Source organism: Grammomys surdaster, unplaced genomic scaffold, assembly GCF_004785775.1.
Source record: "Grammomys surdaster isolate TR1022 unplaced genomic scaffold, NIH_TR_1.0 769, whole genome shotgun sequence".
Lineage (NCBI taxonomy): Eukaryota > Metazoa > Chordata > Mammalia > Rodentia > Muridae > Grammomys > Grammomys surdaster.
In genome coordinates, this window is record NW_021605188.1 from 85004 (window position 1) to 107310 (window position 22307).

At 38.8% G+C, this 22307-nt stretch overlaps 1 pseudogene; it reads right to left on the reverse strand.

Moving 5' to 3' along the window:
• Positions 1–536: 536 nt before the first annotated feature.
• Positions 537–22307, reverse strand: part of LOC114633873 — a 30837-nt pseudogene continuing 9066 nt past the window's right edge.

Genomic DNA, 22307 nt, shown 5'->3' on the forward strand with positions numbered 1-22307 from the left:
ATATCTGGGGTACCAACTTCCGTCTTAGATAGAATTTCCATTGCTAAGAAGAGACACTGTGATCAAGGCAACTGTTTTAGAGGCAAGTATTTAATTGGGCCTGGCTTAAAGTTTCAAATGTTTAGTCAATTACCATCAGAGCAGGAAGATTAGCAGCATGGAGGCAGCTATGATGCTGGAGATGGAGCTAAGAGTTTTGCATCTTCATGAGAAGGCATCCAGGAAAAGAAGGTCTTCCAGCCAAACAATAGGAGGGTCTGTTTTATCCTGGCCAGAGCTCCAAAGACAACCACAGTAGGTATTCACTTCCTTCCAGACAATACCATCTACTTCAACAAGGCCAAACATCTTAATATTGCCACTTGTTTGGTCCAAGCATATTCAAATAACAGCAGTTTACTTCTACAATGAATTCTTTCATGCATTTAAATATGATTAGGACATGTAGAGGCTTTAACACTTTGATTATTTTCAGAAGGTTTCTCTCTAGTATGTGTTCATTTTTGTATTCAGAGACTACTGTGGCATGTAAAGGATTTTCCAACTTGAGTACATTCACAAAGTTTCTGTCCAATATGTGTTCTTTTGTGTCTTTAGAAACTATAGTCATATGCACAAGCTTTTCCATGTTCATTTCATTCATATGGTTTCTCTAAAGTGTATGTTCCTTGAAGTACTTAGAGGGTACAGTGACATGCAAAGGCTTTGCCAAATTCATTACACTCATAGGGCCTCTCTCCACTATGTTCTCCTTCATGTATTTGGAGACAACTGATATACAAAGGCTTTCTCACATTGATTAAATTCATGAGGTTTCTCTCCTGCACATTTTCTTTTGTATATTCCGAGATGACTGTCCTGGAAAGGCTTTACCTCATTCATGACATTCATGCAGTTTCTCTACAGTATGTGTTGTTTTATGTATTGGGGGATAACTGTAACTAGCAAGGGCTTAATACACTGGTTACCTTGATAGAGTTGCTCTCTTGAATGTGTTCTATTATGTATTTGCAGATGACAGTGAATTCACAAGGTTTTACCACATTGATCACATTAAAAGGGGTTCTCTCAATAGTTTTGTGTGTGTGTGTGTGTGTAAAGAATGATGATATGCAAAGGCTGTAACACATTGGTGGCATTCATGTGGTTTATCACTTGTATGACTCTTTTATAAGACTGCAGATGACTATGACTTTCAAATGCTTTAGAACACTGATTACATTCATAAGGCTTCTCTGCAATATGTGCTCTTTTATAATAATAGAGACTACAAGGTTGTGAAAAGTCTTTAACTCATTGTTTACATTCATGAGGTTTCTTTCCAGTATGAGTCATTTATGTTTTGGAACATAGTGGGTTATGCAAAGGCTTTAGCACATTGATTACTCTCTTAATCAGGGTTTCTATTCTTCTACAAACCATCATGAACTATAAGGAAGTTGGGGAGGAAAGAGTTTATTGAGCTTATATTTCCATGTTGCTGTTCCTCACCAAAGAAAGTCAGGAGTGGAACTAAGCAGGTCAAAAAGCAAAGGCTAATGCAGCAGTCATAGAAAGATGTTATTTACTGGTTTGCTTCCCCTGGCTTGACATCACACTACTTACTAGAGGAACAATGGATAGAGGTGAAGAGATTATAATGACAACAAATCAAGGTTGTGTAATGCCCAAACTTAACCTATATGACTCACCTGCTCAGGGAACGGCTAACTTCCTGGAATGCTGGAAGTTGTAGTTCTTGGAAAATAACAAAGTCCCATAGAACCCAAGACTACCATCCCAAGGATGATACGACCCTCAGTGGCCCCTCCCAACTTATCACTAATTGAGAAAATGCCATATAGCTGAATCTCATGGAGGCATTTCCTCAAATGAAGCTCCTTTCTCTGTGATAACTCCAGCCCATGTCAAGTTCCACACAAAACCAGCCAGTACAATTACATTCATACTTTCTCTCCAACATGGGCTCTTTTATACTTTTGCAAAAAATAGCTTTATTGAAAGGCTTTTGTCACATGGATTATATTAATAAGATTTCTCTCCAGTATGTGGTCTTTTACAGTTTTGGAGACATCTCCCTTGTAAATAGGCTTTACCACATTAATTACATTCCTAAGAGTTATTTTCAGTATATGTTCTTTTATGCTATTGTAGAGTACGCTGTTGTGAAAATGCTTTACCACAATGATTACATTCGTAAGGTTTCTCTCCACTATGTATTCTTTTATGACGTTGGAGATGACTCCATCTTACAAAGGCTTTACCACAATGATTACATTCATAAGTTTTTTCTCCAGTATGAATTATTTTATGATATTGGAGATGACTGGATCTTACAAAAGCTTTACCACAATGATTACATTCATAAGGTTTCTCTCCAGTATGAATTATTTTATGATATTGGAGATGACTTGGTCTTGCAAAGGCTCTACTACACTGATTACATTCATAAGGTTTCTCTCCAGTATGAATTATTTTATGATATTGGAGATGACTGGGTTTTGAAAAGGGTTTACCACATTGATCTCATTCATAAGGTTTCTCTCCAGTATGTGTTCTTTTATGACATTGGAGATGCCTGTGACATGAAAAGGCTTTACTACATTGATTACATTCATGAAGTTTCTCCCGAGTATGTTTTCTTTTATGTTTTTGGAGATGACTCTGTATTGCAAAGGCTTTACCACATTGATCTCATTCATAAGGTTTCTCTCCAGTATGTGTTCTTCTATGACATTGGAGATCACTGGGTCTTGCAAAGGCTTTACCACATTGATTACATTCAAATGGTTTTGTAAGGGTAAAAGTTAAAACAGCTCAGCAGAGACCACAAACAACTTGGCAAAGACCGCAGGACAGCTTGCTGAGCTTTCTGAGAGTAGCCATAATAAAGATATCAAGCCCCTCTAGGGACGAGGTGACCAGAAATGTAGAAACAACCAAAGACATATCTTGACCAGTCTAAACATGCCCAAGTGAGTAATGGGCCACCTGGTGTTTATCCTAGAAGGTCTGAGACTTCATGGTCAAAAATAGTGGGCCATCCAACCTGTCAAAATGATTGCTTACGCAAAGTGCTGATGTTTGAAATATCCAATCATATGTAATCGTGCCAGAATTTCCCACTTTTCCCTTCCCCCTTGTGCCTCCCCCTATAAAAGTTCTAAACTTCCTGGGGTCTTCATCGAAATTCTCTCCCCTGCATGGGATGAGTTTCGATCCAAGGGCCCTTGTTAGTAAACTGCCTTTTGCCATTGCATCAAGTCAGTCTCTCGTGTCTCCTTGGGTGCGCACTAACTGGGACTTAAGATGGGGTCCTCTTCCTGGGTTGTTACAGTTTCTCCCTGCTTTGACTTCTTACATGTCTGCAATGATAACTTGCACAAGTGAAAGCTTTACCACATTGACTACCCTGATCAACCATGTAATGAATATGAATTAATTTTGCAGTTTCAAATGGAGGTGGCACCAGAAATATATGATTATATTGTCTAGGAAGCATACCTTTATTTACAGTGATGTCAGTATCATGCTTTGTGTTGTACACATATTTTAGGATGCAATGAATTTTGATGATGTGCATATCAACTTCACTGGAGAAGAGTGGAATTTGCTGGATTCTTCCCAGAAGAATCTCTACAAAGATGTGATGCTGGAGACCTACTGGAACCTCACTGATATAGGTAAGACTGTGAATTTTCTTTTGTTTTTCAAAATAAGTGAACAAATATTTCTTGGTTATTGAGGATGCTCTGTTATTTGAATTGAGAACATGGAAGATTGAGTAGGATCAATCAGAGTAAGTGCTGTGAAAATTCAGAGTAAGTTGACTTTTGCCTAATTTCCAATACTATATCATTCATTTTCTAGTACTGTGTTTTAGGGTACAATTGGGAAGACCACCGCATTGAAAAAGAATTTCAATATTCTAGAAGGTACAAAAGGTAATATTAAGGTGCAAACTGAAATATATGTACTTCTGAGGCAATATGTAGTATTCCGCCTCTAATAGACTTTCTGAATTACAATAGAAGTTTGCATTTTAATATGTCATAGAAACCCTTTTTTTAAGATTTATTTATGTATTTATTTATTTATTTATATGAGTACACTGTAACTGTCTTCAGACACACCAGAAGAGGACATCAGATCCCATTATAGATGGTTGTGAGCCACCACGTGGTTGCTGGGAATTGAACTCAGGACCTCTGGAAGGGCAGTCAGTGCTCTTAACCCCTGAGCCATCTCTCCAGCCCCATAGAAACTCTAAAGAAAAGAAAATATGTAAAATATCAGTCTTTTAAGTATAGCTGTAATTAAAATATTCTCACAAAGCCATGTGCCTCAATGTCAGTTATCCGATTCGTCTTTGCAAGGCATTCCTCTAAGGAAGAAGACATAGAAACAACGCCTTAAGAGATATCTTTATTTGATTAGAACTATGCTGTCCAACTACCAATCTTTGTGGTCTTCCCAATTGTATCCAGAAACACAGTACAAAAAGATGAATGATATAGATCAAGATTAGTAAAGGGTTTCTCACTTCAAAATTTATAATTAAGAAATATGCCCCCAGCAAGCAGGGTTTGAGTTAGGGTTAGAGAATTAGACAGTTATGGTCAGGATTAGGATAAGGGTTTTTAGAAATAGGTTTAGGAGATTAGGAAATTAAGACGTGAGGGCTAGGATAGGATTAGGCTCAGGGTTAAGGTTAAGGTGGCTACCATTATTCTTGATGGTTGAACTGAATCAATAATATCCTTGTTACACAAAGAAGAAATATCAGGCCAACAAGGTATTCATTTTATGTCTTAATAGTTTGTTTGATTCTTATTCTGTTAGCTTCTCTCTCACTTATAGAAAGCCTTCTCAAAAAACCTAAAAGTTTTTCCAGCCATTTGCCTCCAAAACTAGAATACTAACAGAGGAAGCAAAGACTTTCATATTCACAGAACTCCACAGATAATCAAAGGATAAGTTGCCAAGAGCCAGACAGCCTGCTGCCAGCAAAGAACATTCATGCTACCTATGCTGGGTCTTACCATCAACTATTTCTGCAGTTAATTTTCCTCTGAGATAAAATGCCCTTCAGTACTCTTCTACTCTAGACATGTCTGGTTTCCTTTCTTCTCAACCTAAAAATATGCTTACTAAGAATTTCTATGTGAAGTTTTCACTGGACAATGAAAATTCTGAAACAGGATACCCAGACAAGCAATAGACACAAATTCATGGCTTATTAAAATTTGACTTTTTATTAATTACATGTAGAATATACAGCTGAGACATGGTTTGTTGTTCACATCATGTACTTAATAGCAAATGAATTATAAGTAAATTAAACTTAGGTTGGCCCTAATTCATTTTGTTCCTGTTACCAATCTGTTAAACTCTACCTCCACAATTACCTGGCAACAGCCAGGTAGGCCTGCCTGCTATAAAAGGGGCTGCTTGCCTCCTCCTCTCTCTCTTGTTCTATTGACTCGCATCTGCAGGTTGCCCTCTCCCCTAGCCTCTTTCCTTCCCCCTCTCTCCACGTGGTCATGGCCGGCCCCTACTCTTTCTCTACCTTTCTCTCTCCTCCCGCTCTCCCTCTCTCTTAATAAAATCCCCCTCATGGAACCATATGGTCTGCTGTGATCTGTCCAAGCTACGCCAAGAAAACCTTCAGTTCCTTGTGAAAATATACTTCAAATTGATATGAAAGGACTAAAATATATTTTATCAATATATCCACACATGTACAATAAATATAAAATGATAGTATGGGTCTGAATATTTCCTTGGAATAGTTAACATGAGGATGTATAATTAAATTTTAATGTCTACTTTTAAAAATATGATCCATGTAAACATACAGTTCTGAGTACAGTGATATCTCTTTGAACCCTATCCTATTTCTAGTACACAATGTAGGCTCTATCCCTGAAGATTCTAAGTTACTTTTAAAGAGTTTACTACTGGGGGCTGGAGAGATGGCTCAGTGGTTAAGAGCACTGACTGCTTGCTCTTCCAGAGGTCCTGAGTTCAATTCCCAGCAACCACATATTTGCTCACAACCATTTGTAATGGGTTCTGATGCCCTCTTCTGGTGTGTCTGAAGACAGCTCCAGTGTACTCATATACATAAATAAAGTCTTTAAAAAAAAAAAAAAAAGAGTTTACTACTCCTAGACCAGAAGATGTTATTAATATTGGACATTGTTCTCACTCATATAAGAACAACATATCTATGTTTTTAATTATGATATATACATATTTTAAATTTTATGTGGGAATAAACATGTCAATAATTAATAATGTAATAGATATTTATATCCAGTAAAACCTCTTTAAAAACAAATGAATATAGAAGGATAGGTAAAAGGTCACGCACAGCTTGTAACGGATCACAGCAGGCCAAGATGGTTCCATGAGGGGACATTTATTAAGAGAGTGGGAGAGCAGGAGAGAGAGAAGAGTAGAGAGGGTAGAGGCCGGCCATGACCACGTGGAGAGAGGGGGAAGAGAAGGGGGGAGGGGAGACAACAACCTGCAGGTGTGCGGGGTCAAGGAGCAAGAGAGAGAGAGAGAGAGGAGGGGCCAAGCAGCCCCTTTTATAGTGGGCAGGGTTACCTGCCTGTTGCCAGGTAACTGTGGGGAGGAGCATACCTGGCTATTGCCAGGTGACTGTGGAGGTGGAGTTTAACAGATTACTAACATTCCCACATTTTGGTTTAATTAAAAAGAAAAATTAGAAAGAGGTGACAGCGAAGCAGGAATAGGGTCATCGTGAAATATGGCTACTTCCTGCTGGCATTGGGGGCGACGTGTCTCTAGGAGGAACCTAGAAGAATGGATATGGGAGATGTTTGTCCCGTCTTAGAAGAGCTGGCTGTTTTCTGATGTCCAGAGTCAGGTCCAGTAGAAGCAGCTGTGTGTGTGGCAGGAGATGGAGCATCTGGAGGTTGCTTCTCTGGAGCTGTATTGGATGCACCTGGACTTGACAAGATGTAGGAAATAAGATTAAGAACACTTGTAGAAAGAATTTTTTTAAGATGTACATTTGAAACCCAGAGGGATCCCACCCTTTATTATAGGTAGTAAGTAGGAATTTTAGACAAATTTACTTATCTGGATGGCATCCATGAGAGGTAGATCTGAGTGGGTTTCCTGTAGCTTATAAGTTTTTAAAACAGATAACAGCATGAGTTACAGATAACAGTATGAGTTGTGTAAAAACAAGCAGTCTTTCAACTGAGTTTAGGTAATGAGGTAACAGATAATATATGTGAAAACTTAGCTGTCAATGTAGTCAGAAGTCTGATAAAGAGTAAACAATCTACCAGTTATATATTATTTTTAAAAAATGACAGTCCACTAGCCAACAGTTCCCGTGGTTTCCATAGTCTCTTGGGCAAAGTCAGTCTTGCTTCCAAGCGCAGAAGCCTCAGGGCTTTTTTCTGTGGAATGGATACGAGTGACATGAGAATTGACTTATCTTGTTTTAGCCAAGTCATTTGACTCAGGGTATCCAGTTGTGTTTGTCCACATACAATCTAGGCTGTATGTTCTAGGAGTCCGGGATCCAGGTCTTCTGAAACCATCTTGGCTAACTGTTAGAGGCTTTGGGCATTCTATTAGCCATAAACTTAAAATATATAATTAGCAGACTTCTGACAAGATTGAGAGCCATAAGGATTGGTTGTAACTGAATAAAAATCCATCAAAACGGGTTAGGAAAGAGTCTTAAGTAACTTTGGCGGGTTGCATAGGAAGAGAAAAGCACATTTTTGTATTAGCAAAGAAGCATTTTGGTTAAGACAAGAATAAGAAAGCTGGCAATAGTGGCATACTGTACAGCTGGTGGGCTGGAGTTGTGAGCCACAGGTGCTTCGGGCAGCAGTGACAGGGCAGGACTTCCTATTAGCATGAGGAAGCCGCTGCCCAGTGTCTCTGGCAGCAGTGAGTAAAGAAAAGCAAGTATGTCCCATATCACCCCAACGTTTACAGGTCCCAGGTGGCAGGATGTAAGGGGAAAACCCAGAGCAGAGCTAAGAACCATAGAGGGAAGGGACCAGGTGAATTGGCTGACTGATCCAGAGGAGGCAAGGGGAGCTAGCTGGGCCCTGGACCCGCTAGCTTTCCAGGCAAGGTTCTGGAACTGAGGTTCCAGTCGACCCGCAAATGACGAAGGAGGAGAAAAGGGAAAAGGGCACGAAAGACTGGCCCTTGGAAGAGACACCTAGGGACTATGGTCAGAGCCGGTGCTCCTGAGGCAAAGAAAACAGTCTGTCCAGGCCTGGCCTGGGGTACTCAGTGGCAAGAAACTGTCTCGAGAGGAAGAGGGGAAGTGTCTCATCCAAAGGGAGCAGTCCTAGAGTGGTTCAGGGAAGGACACTCTAGCTCAAGGAATCTTCCCTGGGACCATGTGGAGGGTTACTCTGGCCAGTGGGGGATGGGGAAGCTTACCAGTTCTAGGCTAGTGTGTGTGGAACCTGCAGACATCTGCACAGTAATTCCCCCATTTTGGTTTAATTAAAAAGAAAAATTAGAAAGAGGTGTGGGGCAGAACCTTAGGTGGGGAGCAGGCAGAACACATGGAAAGGGGTATAGGGAATTTTTCCAGTTATCAGACTGCTGGCAGTATGTGTCTGTGGGTACAGACGAAGACAATGTATTGCCCATTGGGTGACGGTTGTTACAGGCTATCAGCCAGCGTCCTGAATGATAAGCCGGCAACAAAGCAATCAGGCACTGCTTATAATAATCGGGCCGTTGCGTGAACAAATAAGGGCCTCAACCGGGCTAGCCCACCAGAAGTTAGCCAGTCAGGATATAGCTCATCTGGTACCAGTTTTCTGTAGAGCTGCAAGAGCTGGGGAGGGGTTACAAGCTATTTCCGAGAGAGGAAAGACCACCCAATGGACCAATGTCCTAAGTGGCAGATCAGCTAGAGGCCATATGGACTGGGGCCATGAAAAGCCAAACCCAGTCCAGGAAGTGCTGGCCAGGCGCTAACCCGGTGTTCAGGGTCCCTCAAGCTGAACGGAAACTCCTTACCAATTAATCGATGTCTGTTTGTGAGTTTGTTCAGTCTGATATCAGGAAATGTGGAACCTGGGGTCTACATGCCTGTCCTGCTACCCGGCCCACGTGGCAGAGTACCACACGGGCAGCTGAAGTGGCTCAGCTCACATGGTGGAAGTTTGGCAAGCCTCGCAGCAGCAGCAGCAACAGCACAGGACGGGGTGGTAGCAGCGGATGTTAATTCACCCGCTGGGTGGTGGTAGGTAGCAGCAGATGAAGTCCGAGTGGTCGTTGTGTCCATCTTGTACGGTCGAAGCAGCTGAGGTCCCCAAAGTCTTCGTATCCGAGTCTCGGCACCAATAAAAGGATACACACAGCTTGGGACAGATCACAGCAGACTAGACAGTTCCGTGAGGGGATGTTTATTAAGAGAGTGGGAGAGCAGGAGAGAGAAGAGTAGAGAGGGTAGAGGCCGGCCATGACCATGTGGAGAGAGAGGGAAGAGAAGGGGGGAGGGGAGACAACAACCTGCAGGTGTGTGGGGGGGGGTCAAGGAGCAAGAGAGAGAGAGGAGGGGCCAAGCAGCCCCTTTTATAGTGGGCAGGGTTACCTGCCTGTTGCCAGGTAACTGTGGGGAGGAGCATACCTGGCTATTGCCAGGTGACTGTGGAGGTGGAGTTTAACAGATTACTAACAATAGGAAGATCCAGCACAGGGCTTATCTTATCTTCTAAATTAAACTACAACCATTTTCATACCTTCAGTTTTGTTGAATTAAAATAATCACTGCAGGGTTTTTTAAATGTTACTAAAACTCTATGCAAAAAAAAAATAAAATGACATGGCTGGTCAGTATCTGTACAACTTGGAAGGGAATTACTATTTAGGTAATGTAAATTTGTCTCCAGATGAAATGAGTACAATATTTTACTGTGACTGATTGCAGAATGTCTGCAGTCTCATAAGAAACACTTTGCCAATTTTCTGTATGTAAAACCAATTATTTCACTGTTATCCTAGGGTGAACTATCATACTTTTGAAATGCGGTGCCACTGAGTGATGTGTTTATAAAAAGATAAAGAGATAAAGAGAGTAGGTTCTGTGGGTGTTTGGAGAGGTATCGGGGAAGGGGATGTCGCATTGGGCCCATGCCAAGGCATCTCTCCCCCCTGAGGGACCAGCCACACACTGGTATAGCATAGAATAGAGTTTATTTAGGGCATGGGAAGGGGAGCCAGGAGGGTAGTAGAGGCAAACAGAGAGAGAAAGAGAGACAGAGAGATACACAGAGAGAGAGACAGACAGGTAGAGAGAGAGACAGACAGACAGACAGGTAGAGAGAGAGAGAGAGAGAGAGAGAGAGAGAGAAGAGACAGAGACAGAGACAGAATCAGAGACAGAGAGAGAGAGAGAAGAGAGTGAAGTAGAGGAAGGTCATGACCATGTGGAGAGAGGGGAAAGAGGAGGGGAAGGGAACAGAGAGAAGCTAGAGACAAGAGATCAAGAAAGAGAGGAGGTGGCAAGCAGCCACCTTTATAGTGGGCAAGGCCTACCTGCCTGCTGCCAGGTAAGTGTGGCGAGAAGCATACCTGGCTGTTGCCAGGTAACTGTGGAGGTGGAGTTTAGACAATACTAACACTGAGAACTTAGAAAGAGGGGATATAAATTGCATATTTTCCAACCCTGAATAAATATTCTTACAATAGATAGTGAATTTTTTTGTTAAGCCTATTGTATGTTATGGTATTAATATTTATAAAATGTTAAAATGATTTAAAGATGAAAATTGTTTCAGTAAAGAAGGAGTTATATATAAATTAGAATGAAATGTCCAAAGTGACAAGAAAAAAATACAAAGTCTTTGGTAATTCTGAAGGAATAAGTTAGGTATTGAAGGCACTTAGATTATGAGACTTATGGGAAATACATATGGGATTAAAATCTCTGTCTTGAGAGCCACTTTTATGACAAACTGGGTGCTATTTAGGATTAATTCTATCCTGTGTCCAGTCTACATTGAGGAGAGTCAAAATACAGGGATGATTCCCTCAGAGCTTCCAAGAGAAGTCACACGCAGTCCAAGCAAGGATATTGAGTAACATTCACTAAGAGAGAATATAGTATGAATAAAAGCTTGAACACAGAGATTCCTCAGAAGATCAAGTGATAACCTAGATATGAAATTTCGACAGGCCTTAACAGAAGGTAAACAAAAGATGATTTTGCTAAATGTGGAATTTTAAGCAGGCATATATGAGTATGATCTCTTTCAAAATGCAGTGTGTCTCTTTAGCAATGGAAGGGACAAGAGTCCTCAAAAATTGTTTGATCATGTCAAATGTTATTTAGAAAATAAATTCTCACTCCTGATTCTCTTTGTCATATATAGATGTATTTCAATATCCCAGATGAAAGAAAAGCCCTTTGCTTACTTCAGCATGGCAGGGTCTATATACAGGTGAGGAAAACTGAACAATCTTATTAAATACTGAGGCCAAAACTAAAAGCTATATTTACAAAATATAGAACACCATCTCATTATCAAAGAGTACTTCTCACTAATACACTGTGTCCTTCATTACACTAACCATGCATGCTCCCTGATTTAAATGTGTTGCAGCAGCTTCTGCCATCAAATTCACAGATTTATAGAATTATTCAGGTATCCTATCTCACCCCCTTGAACTTCAACTGTCTTTTCTTATATCAAAGCAGATACATGTGCTTCATGTGCACAGGGAATCCAGAATGCGACTTGTGTGCTGAGTTTAAGCAGCTCTGCAGAAGGACATTCATTAGATCAGGTCAGCTGCTTTGTTCAGGATCTGGACAGTCAGGCAGAGAAATGGAATCCCTGCTGATAAAGGGAGCCCTGCATTTTGAGCTGAGTTCCATTGAGACTTGTGGACTGAGCCTTTCACACAGGTTTTCCAAAACCTTGATTCCTGAAATCATGGGTCTTGGCTGTGAGAGAAACGATATCAAATACTGGATGCTGATTCAAAATACATACAGCCTAGGACCCTGCCCAGCTCTCCATGTGTTTGTCCCATAATTGACTGTGTAAACATGTTTTCTAAAGGTCATTCTATTTGGCTATCAGTTCAGCACCTTCAGGATAACAAGGACTATGGTATTGATGATAATACCATTAAAATCCACAAGGATTGGCACACTGTCTCACTTCTCTGAGGTGAAATGAATTCCTTTGTCAGAAGCAATATTGTGTGCAATGCCATTGTGGTGAATGAGGCACTCACCATGTCCATAGATCATGGATTTGGCAAAAGTGACATTTTCATGAAAGTCAAAATCATAAGCAGAACACCTATCAATTCCAAGAAGAAGAAAACTTTGTCCTTTGCCGAAGAGAAATGATCCAATGTTGTCAACCTGCCACCAAGTCACTGGCTGGCCAACCCAGGATATACTTCCATATCTAGAACTCAGTGTTGGTCTCTCCTGCTGGTAGATCTGGCACACACCAGCAGATGTGGCCATGTCAGGCTTGGTGAGAGGACTCTACTGTTGTACCCATGCATAAACACCACTGCATCCACGATGGCCACTATGTTCATGGTCCAACTGGAAAATTACACATATAGCTGGGGACATGGCTGACTTCCCAAAGAATAGATCATCCTACCTACTTGATTACTGAATGTTTGCTCAGCTGAACTTACCTTTTGATCAGTATTTACATGGTTCATGTTCACTTTTGGATGAGGCCTGCATAACAGGCAAGAACCGTTAGTAAAACCAGGACCTAGTCATCTCTTCCTCAGTCATTTGATGATATGGCCTACACCAGGAAGCTCTAGGTGCATGTATGACAGCAGAGAGAATGGTACAGGAATAGAAAACTGCATCTGGGAAAATTATTTATGTAGCTTTCTTGTGCCTCCAGGACATGCTCAGGATGCTGGGTTGCTGCTGCTGTCTGGTTGGGTCAAATGGCACCCAGCTCATGATGGTCAGCTCAGGTTTTATGGTAATTTGTCATACTCTCTGTTCAGTTTCTACTAAGGTGGACTAGAAGGCCCAGATGTCATTTTAAAAGGGAAAATATTTAGATAGAGTTGATGGAAGAGACTTTTTCCAGTATTCAAAATCTATATTTCACAATAAGGGCCTGCCAAAGGCTCCAAACAACATTCCTATCTCACATTGAAAATAGTAGAACAGCCTGCACAGCAGCCTGGTCATGTTAGAGAGCCTTCTTCTTTTTCTGGTCCCAAACAAAAAGCTAGCAGCTTTCTGGGCTACTTGGTATATTGGCTGGTGTAACACCCAAGTGATGAGTGTGTTGTCTCCAGGATGGCAATAGGCCTACTAACCATTGTGCTTCTTTCTTTGTGGTAAGAAAGGCCAGGAGAAATTTCGTATCTTTCACCTTGTAATTAATATCTCTGAATACCCTACAGCAATAGATTCCTAAGCATTGCACTAAATTAAAAGACTACTTAATTTATTTGGATTTATTTTCTGTCTTCTGATACCCAGATGATTTACAAATCAGTCCAAATTGGTTGACATGTCATACTCCCTAGGTCAATTCTACATAATGCACACTTTAGAGTACTAATACTGTATTTCATGGAAGACACATATGATCAAGGTCTCTTCTAACTAAGTTATGACACAGAGCTGAAAATATAATTTATCCTTGGGGCAAAACTGTAAACGAATACTACTGACATTGCCAAATAAAGCAAACTGCTTCTGGTGATACTAATGAAGACATACTGACAAAAGGCATTTGCTAGATCAGTAACTACATAACATGTACCAAGAGATGTTCATCTTCTCAAGTAAGGATGCCATTCAGTCACCTTGTGACTCTGCTGCCTCCTCTCCTCACTGTTCTGCACATGGCTGACATCTAGGCTGGAAACTGTTTTACATGCTTCTGATTTGTCATATTCAGATGCTCTTACTCCAGCTCTCAAGCTCTGCTTTCACTTTACTAAGCTCTTCTTGCAATAAGCAAAGTCAGTGTCTTGCTCAGAAGCAGGCTTTGCTGCAGCTTAATGAGAAAACAAAATCTCATCTTGGGCATTTACCTCCAGCCCTGGAGATTTTCTTGGCCTTCTCCTACTAGAGACTCTCCAAATCCATGTGTGGCCCCTGTGGCTGGGCTACAAATGTGTATTTGATATCTTTCTCTTTAAATCCATAGGAATTAGGATAACATTATAACACATTCCAGGCCACACCTTTTGTGTAGACTATTTGTCATAGCTTGTGCTTTTGATTCCATGCACAAGGAATCCATGTTTGATACAGAAAATGACAAAATATAGATGCAAAACAGAAAACCCAAAAACTAAATTATACTTAATTCCCCATAGAAATTTATTTTAATATTTTACTTTTGAATCTACTTGTTTTCCCAAAGCTTTTTTTTTTTTTTTGGTTTTTGGTTTTTGGAGACAGGGTTTCTCTGTGTAGCCTTGGCTGTCCTGGTACTCACTCTGTAGACCAGGCTGTCCTCAAACTCAGAAATCTGCCTGCCTCTGCCTCCCAAGTGCTGAGATTAAAGGTGTGCACCACCACCACCCGGCTTTCCCAATGCTTTTATCCACATATAGGAACATTAAGTAGAAAGAGATATGTATGGATGTATGTATTCATATCACACTTTTTCTAACCAGTTTTGATGAGAATATTTGAGGTGAAAGTAAGACAGGGTTTAATTTAGCTTAGGCTAGCCTCATATTCACTAGATAGCTGGGCTGGGTCTTAGTGTTATGATCTTCATGACTTGTCTGTTGGGTTCTGAGACTAAAGGCATGCACCACCACAGGGAGCAGGATGTTGTCTTTGAACTTCCACATCTAATAATGGGTTACTGGAACAACCTTTCCTTTAATCTTCTTTAAAGAAGAGGTGTCTGAAAACACAGTATGACACTTTCTAAAAAGAACAAGACCATGACTACTGAGTACCCTCTGCTGTCTTACTTTCCATTCCATTTCAATTCTTGGACACAAACCATAATTACAGCTATCTTATTGTGGTAAATATTATTTAGGTGTCTCTACCCCACTTAAATCAAGGAGGTATCAAATAAAAGACACAAAAGACTTTGTATTTATAATAAGCATTAAAGCACCAGAGTTAGGCAGATATCAACCCTCTATGCTATTTTGTCTACTTCCCAGTTAATTACTGTGAGATATCACTTGCCATGTTCTCTCCAGGCTGCTCATACTCCCAGGCCAGCCCTCCTGGCCATGCACTCACAATCATCTTACCCCATGGCACCTTCTTTCTTCTTCTTCTTCTTCTTCTTCTTCTTCTTCTTCTTCTTCTTCTTCTTCTTCTTCTTCTTCTTCTCTCTCCTTCATGGTCTAATTCCTGGACACCAAGCCTGGGAACGGAAACACCGACTATCTTTCTTCTCCCCAACTTTAAACTTTAGATGCTTTTATTAAGCAATCATCAAAGGCAAGAAAAAATGGCAGTAATGATGTATTTATAATCAGAAAAAACATGATTGCAAAGTCTTGCACCAGGCTTTATGGCCATGTGTCAAGGATCTAGGAACTTGTATTAGAACACATCAAATATTATTTATAAATTTTTCTCTCAGGCTGAACATTTTAAACCTAGAATATAATAGTCTTTTTAGACAGTGCCACATCATTGATACCCACATTTCTTATTTTGGTTGAACTAGTGTAACTACATTAATTAGGTTTAACATAAGTCCAGTTTTTTCTCCGGATTCCTGATTGCCTAGTGTGCAGTCCCAAGGAAAGGCCAGTAAGGACATACATTGTTCATTGATTACTTCACAACTCCTCGGTAATATCATTCACTGTCAAAGCAGAGAAGCTTTCACACTCCTTTTCCATCCCTTTTTGTACTGTGGCTAATCCTGCTTCAACGTTTGTCATAGAACTTGATTCTTGCACAGGCCTCTCTTCATATTAAGACCCAAGAAAAGCAAGAGAGATTGGAGGAAACTCACTCAGTGTTTGATTTTTGCTTTGCACTGACCAGTCAAGGACCAGTCCTGAAAAGTTGCAAGACACCCTATCCTGCACTGGGCAGCAGAGAAAGGATTGAGTGCTGAAAGTAATTCTCAGTTACATACAGAGAGGCAAGTCTCAACTACAGGCAACATTCCTGTGAACAGAAATAAATAATGAACAAGACTTGAAAAAAATGGAAAGAAATTCTTAGTGACCTAGAATTGTAGAGGAACGAAAACCAACTAGAGTTTAGAACAGTGATATATTTGAAATCAATAATTGACATTTAAAAAAATAAAGATAAAAAGAATTAGGTAGTGTTCCTTCTGTTTCTATTTTGTGGAATGGTTCAAGGAATATTGGTCTTAGCTCTTCCTTGAAGATCTGGTAGAATTCTGCTCTAAAACTACCTAGCCCTTACCCTTTTTGTTCCTGTTTGTTTGTTTGGGAGGTTTTTAATGACTGTCTTGATTTCCTTATGTATTATGTGACAATTTAGATAATTTCCCTGATCTTGATTTAACTTAGGTTTGTGGTGTCTGTCTAGATGAGTATCCATTTCATCTCGATTTTCCAGTTCATAGAAAGATCTGATGATTTCAATAATTTTTCTCAGTTCTCTTTTTTTTTTGTTTTTTTGAGACAGGGTTTCTCTGTGTAGCCCTGGCTGTCCTGGAACTCACTCTGTAGACCAGGCTTGCCTCAAACTCAAAAATCTGTCTACCTCTGCCTCCCAAGTGCTGGGATTAAAGGCATGCGCCAGTTTCTCTTCTTATGTCTCCCTTTTCATTTCTGATTTTTAAAAATGTGGATACTGTCTCTGTGCCTTCCAGTTAGTGTTTTTCAATCTTGTTGATTCTCTCAAAGAACCAGCTCTTGCCATTTTTAATTCTCTGTATCATTCTTCTTGTGTCTAATTGGTTGATTTCTGCCCTGAGTTTGATTATTTTCCGCTGTTTACTTCTCATAGGTGTATTTCCTTCTTTTTGTCCTAAAGCTTTCTGGTGTACCGTTAAGTTGCGAGGGTAGGATATTTCTGGTATCTTTACAAGGGCACTTAGTCCTATGAATTTTTGTCTTACCACTGTTTTCATTCTGTTCCATAAGTTTGGGTATAGTCAGGCGGTGGTGGGGCACACCTTTAATCCCAGCATTTGGGAGGCAGAGGAAGGTGGATTTCTGAGTTCGAGGCCAGCCTGGTCTACAGAGTGAGTTCCAGGACAGCCAGAGATACACAGAGGAACCCTGTCTCAAAAAAAAAAAAAAAAAAAACCAAGTTTGGGTATGCTGTACATTCATTTCCATTGGATTTTAGAAAGTTTTTCGTTTCTTTATTTCTTCCCTGACTAAGTTATAATTGAATAGAGAGTTGTTCCATTTCCATGTGTATGTGGCTTTCTCATGATTTTGATGTTATTGAAGTCTAGCCTTAATCTTTAGTAATTTTATAAGATGCATAAGACTATTTCAGGCTTCTTTTATCTGTTGAGGCTTGCCTTGTGACAGATTATGTGGACAATTTTGCAGAAAATACCCCAAGTGCTGAGAAGAATAATTAATATATATACATATGAATAATTAATATATATACATACATATAATATATACATATATAAATATATGCATATGTATATACGTATGTGTATATATGTGTGTGTGTGTATACATATATATGTATTTATATATAATTGTTTTATGGTGAAATATTCCATATAAAAGAGTCAGAAAGAACTTAAGGAGACAAAGAGGATGGCAACCTCATTGGAAGAAAAACAGTGTCAACTAACCTGGACACTTCAGAGCTTACAGAGTGTAAGCCAAAAACCAAGAAGCACACAGAGGTTGCTTAATGGACCCAGGCATGTGTGTAGTAGAGGATTGCCTTGTCTGTCCACAATGGGAGAGAATGCACTTAACCCTTTAGACACTTAATGTCCGAGGGAAAAGTGATGCTCGTGGAGGTTAGGTTCTGGTGGGTGAGCCTGTGGGAGAGCACCCTCTCAGAGGAAGTGATGAGGGAGATGGGGAGAAGAACTCAGGGGAGAGCAACCAGGGAAGGAGGCAATTTTGGAATATAAATAAATAAATTAATTTTTTAAAAAAGGAATAAAAAGAAACATAATTGAAAAAATATATACCTATATTGACTTTCAAAAAGATCAGATGGTTTCCTGTCAGAGAAAATAGCATTAACACAATAATCTTTTACCTGTCTGCTATGTGCAATGTTAGCTTCTGTGATCTGTAACATGACCCAGAGCTACAGCCAATGGCCCGTGTCTCAATCATCTGAGATCACTTACCTGTGAAAGTGCATTGGAAATATCTCCAAAGTCAGAAATTCCATATTTCTTGGATCAGGATCAAGTCCCCAACGTATATATCTATCAATCTGGTTTCTCTTCATTCACACAACATTAATAAATACATGTTGGCAAAATAAAAAAATCACTCACCCTGTCACCATCAGATCTTTTTTTGTGTGTGCGTGATGGTGATTGGAAGCTATGTTATTAAAACAGACATCTCAAGAAAAAACATAACTTATTAAAAAATACCTCACTTGCTTCCCTGTCCAATTTAGAGAGAAAGAATAACCTTGGCATTAATCACACATTGTGTTAAATGTAAGCTGACTACTTCACGGAATCTATCATGGGGCCTTGGCTGGGTCCCACAACAAATTTAATTGTATGGAAACAAACTATTTTATTTCAAGTTCGTTGAAATGAAGTGGACATTTCAAATTCCAGAAGTTATAGTCAAATTTCACTCCACGATGATGGTACTAGATTATGTAATAAGGACCAATAGATACCACTCTCTGGTTAATGACTGTGAGCCCATTTAAAGTACCAACAAAAGTCTTAAATTTTCCAAGATAGCTGAACTACAAGAAAAAGGCTTTGAAATCAACTATACGAAGATGATAGAGTCCTTAAAGAGGAAATGACTAAATCACTTAAAGAAATCCAGGAAAACACAAATGATTAGAGGGAATCAACAAATTCATCAAAGACAGCCAGGAAAACACACACACAAAAGTGGAGGAAGCCAAAATAGCCTATAAATAATGCCTGGAAAAATAACAAATCAAGAATTGAAGAAAACCAAACTACTCAAGACCTAAAAATAGAAGCAATGACGAAAACACAAACTGAGGATATACTGGAAATAAAAATTTAGCTCTGCAAAGAGGAACTACAGAGGCAAGGTTCACCAGCAGAATATAGAGATGAAAGACAAATCTCAAGCACTTAAGAAACAATATAAGCAGTTGATACATCATATAAAGACAATGTTATGTCTAAAACTTCCTGCCAAAATATACATAAAATCCAGGACATGGTGAAAAGACAAAGATAAGAATACTAGGAATACAGGAAGAATACTAGATCAAAGTCTTGGAAAGTATTGACAACAAATCTTAGAAAAAAAAGTTCTAATTTAAAAAGGGAGGTACCTATCAAAGAACAAGAATCATCAAAACATCAAACAGAATGGACCATAAAGTGAAATCTCTTCCCTGTATAATAATCAAAACATTCAGTACCAAGAAAGAATACTAAAAGCTGCAAAGGGAAAAAGCCAGAAAACAGATAAAGGAAGACCTATTAAAATTACAGATGACTTCTCACTGGAGTCTGTAAACAGCAGAAGGGCTTAGACACATGTGCTGCAGAAACTACAGATTACCAGATTATTATATGTAGAAAAAATTAATCACCATAACTAGAAAAATATAATAGTACATGATAAAGTCAAATTTAAACAATATCTATCACAAATACAAACCTACACAAAGTGATAGAAGAATCCAACCCAAGGAAGTTAATGATACACATAAAAACACAGGTAGTAAATAATCTCGTATTATCTGCAAAAGAAGAGAAAGCACACACACCACCACCACCACCACTACCATGAGCAGCAGCAGGAGCAACATTAACAACAAAATATCAGGAGTTAACAATCATCGTTCATTGACTCAATATCAATGACCTCAGTTCTCCAATTAAAAAAACACAGGCTAACAGAATGTGTGCTAACACAAAATCTATCCTTCTGTTACATACAAGAAATATACCTCAACATCAAGAATAGGCATTATTTAAAGGTAAAAAGTTTTAAGAAGATACTCCAAGCAAATGGGCCAAAGAAGCAAGCTGATTTGACTATTTTAAAATATAGCAAACTAGATTTTAAACGAAAAAAAATATCAAGAATTGGAGAAAGACAATACATATTCCTCAAAGGGAAAAAAATCACAAAAAATGACATTTAAATTTTGAACATCTAGGCCTTAAACACAGGGTCACCAACCTTTGTATAAGAAAGAGTTTTAAAGCTAAAATCACATCATAGCCTTCATACACTTATACTCACAAATTTCAATATCCCACTCTCACCAATTGACAAATTCACCAGAACAAAAGTAAACAGAGAAATACTCTAGCTAACTGACAACATGAACATGAATCCAGCTGATATTTAGAGAACATTGTACTGAAATAGAATATACCTTCTACTTGGCACCTCATGAAACTTACTCATAAACTGACCACATATTCAGACACATTGCCAGTCTCAATACATACAAGAAAGATGAGTTAATACCATGTATCTTATCAGACCACCATGGAATACAGCTGGATACCAACAAAACCAGAAAGAACACAAAGCTTACAAACTCATGGAAGCTGCAATTGTGAATGAAAACTAGCTTAAGGCAGAAATAAAGGAAGAAATTAGACTTCTAGAATTCAATGAAAATGAATATGCAACAGGCACAATTTTATGAAGCACAAAGAAAATGAAATGGTTCTAAGAAGAAAGCTAATTGCACAAAATCCCTACATAAAAAAAAAAAATTGGAGAGTTCTCACACTATCAACTTAACAACATGCTTTAAAGTCTAGAAAAGAAAGAAGTGAATGAGCAATGGAAAAAAAAAGAGTGGACATCAAGAAATTATCAAATTGGGCACTGAAATCAATATAATAGAAAGAAAAGAATGCAAAGAATGAAATATGGAGTTGGTTCTTTGAGTCTTTTATTAGACAAGATAGTCAAACCCTTATTCAAAGATAGAGAATATCCAAATTAATGATATCCAAAATGAAAATGGGGACAAAATAACAGACAATGAAGAAATCCAGAGAATCAAAGAGACATAAGTTTTAAAATGCCTTTATTCCACTGAACTAGAATTTCTTTAAAAAAAAAAAAATCACCAATAGGCCTGTCATAGATGTATACTAACACCAAGTCTTGGGTCTCTGTGGAAAAACATTGAAACAGATGGCTATAAGCTACTGTAAACAGGCAGGTTTTATGGAAATTTACCAGCCTGAGTAGTCATAGAACTTGTAAATAGGTAACCTTGGCAGATAGTACCAACTTAGATAAGGACAATCGAATCATTGGCAGAGTCATAGCGACCAGGTTCCCTGAACCTTCACCCAGCTGATACCCTGTTCTGAAAGATTTCTGTACTCCCCCTGAACACCCACGCTCCAGTGTCATCCCCTTCCCCACATCCTGTCTTTTTGTGTTTATAACCCCTGTGTGAATAAGTAAAAATTACGATTTGAAAAAATAAATAAATAAAATAATTCCTCAGAAAAAAAAAGATAAATTCCTCAATACATTCCACTGACCAAAGCTAAATCAAACTAAGATAAACAACTTAAATTGCCTAAACATCTAGAAAAAAAGAAGTCATTACAAATCTACCACCAAAAGGAACCTAAGTCCATGAGTTTTAGGGTAGCAATCTACCAGACTTCCAAAGAGAAGTTAGTAAGAATACTCCTTAAACTATTCAACAATATAGAAACAGAAAACACATTAGCAGATTTATTTTGTGAACCCATGGTTACTTATATATTCAGTCAATAAAGACTCAGCAAAGAAAGAGAAGTACAGACTAATTTTCCTTAAAACGACAGATACAGATACACTTAATAAAACAATACAAATAAAATAAAACAGAAAACACATCATCTACTATGATCAATGAGGTAGCCTTCATTAAAGAGAGGCAGGGATGGTTCAACATAATGTGATTAACGTATAAAGAAATAAAAAATAAGTGGTCATCTCATTAGATGATGAAAAATTATCTAACAATATCCAACACCACTTTATGATAAAACTGTTGGAATGATTAAGGATACAAGGGACATACTTAAACATAATTATGTAACTTTACAGCAACCTTATTGCCAACATTTAATTGAATCTAGAGATATTCTAAACAATTCCACTAAATAATGAACAAGACAAGGTGGTCTATTATCTCCATATCTGTTCAC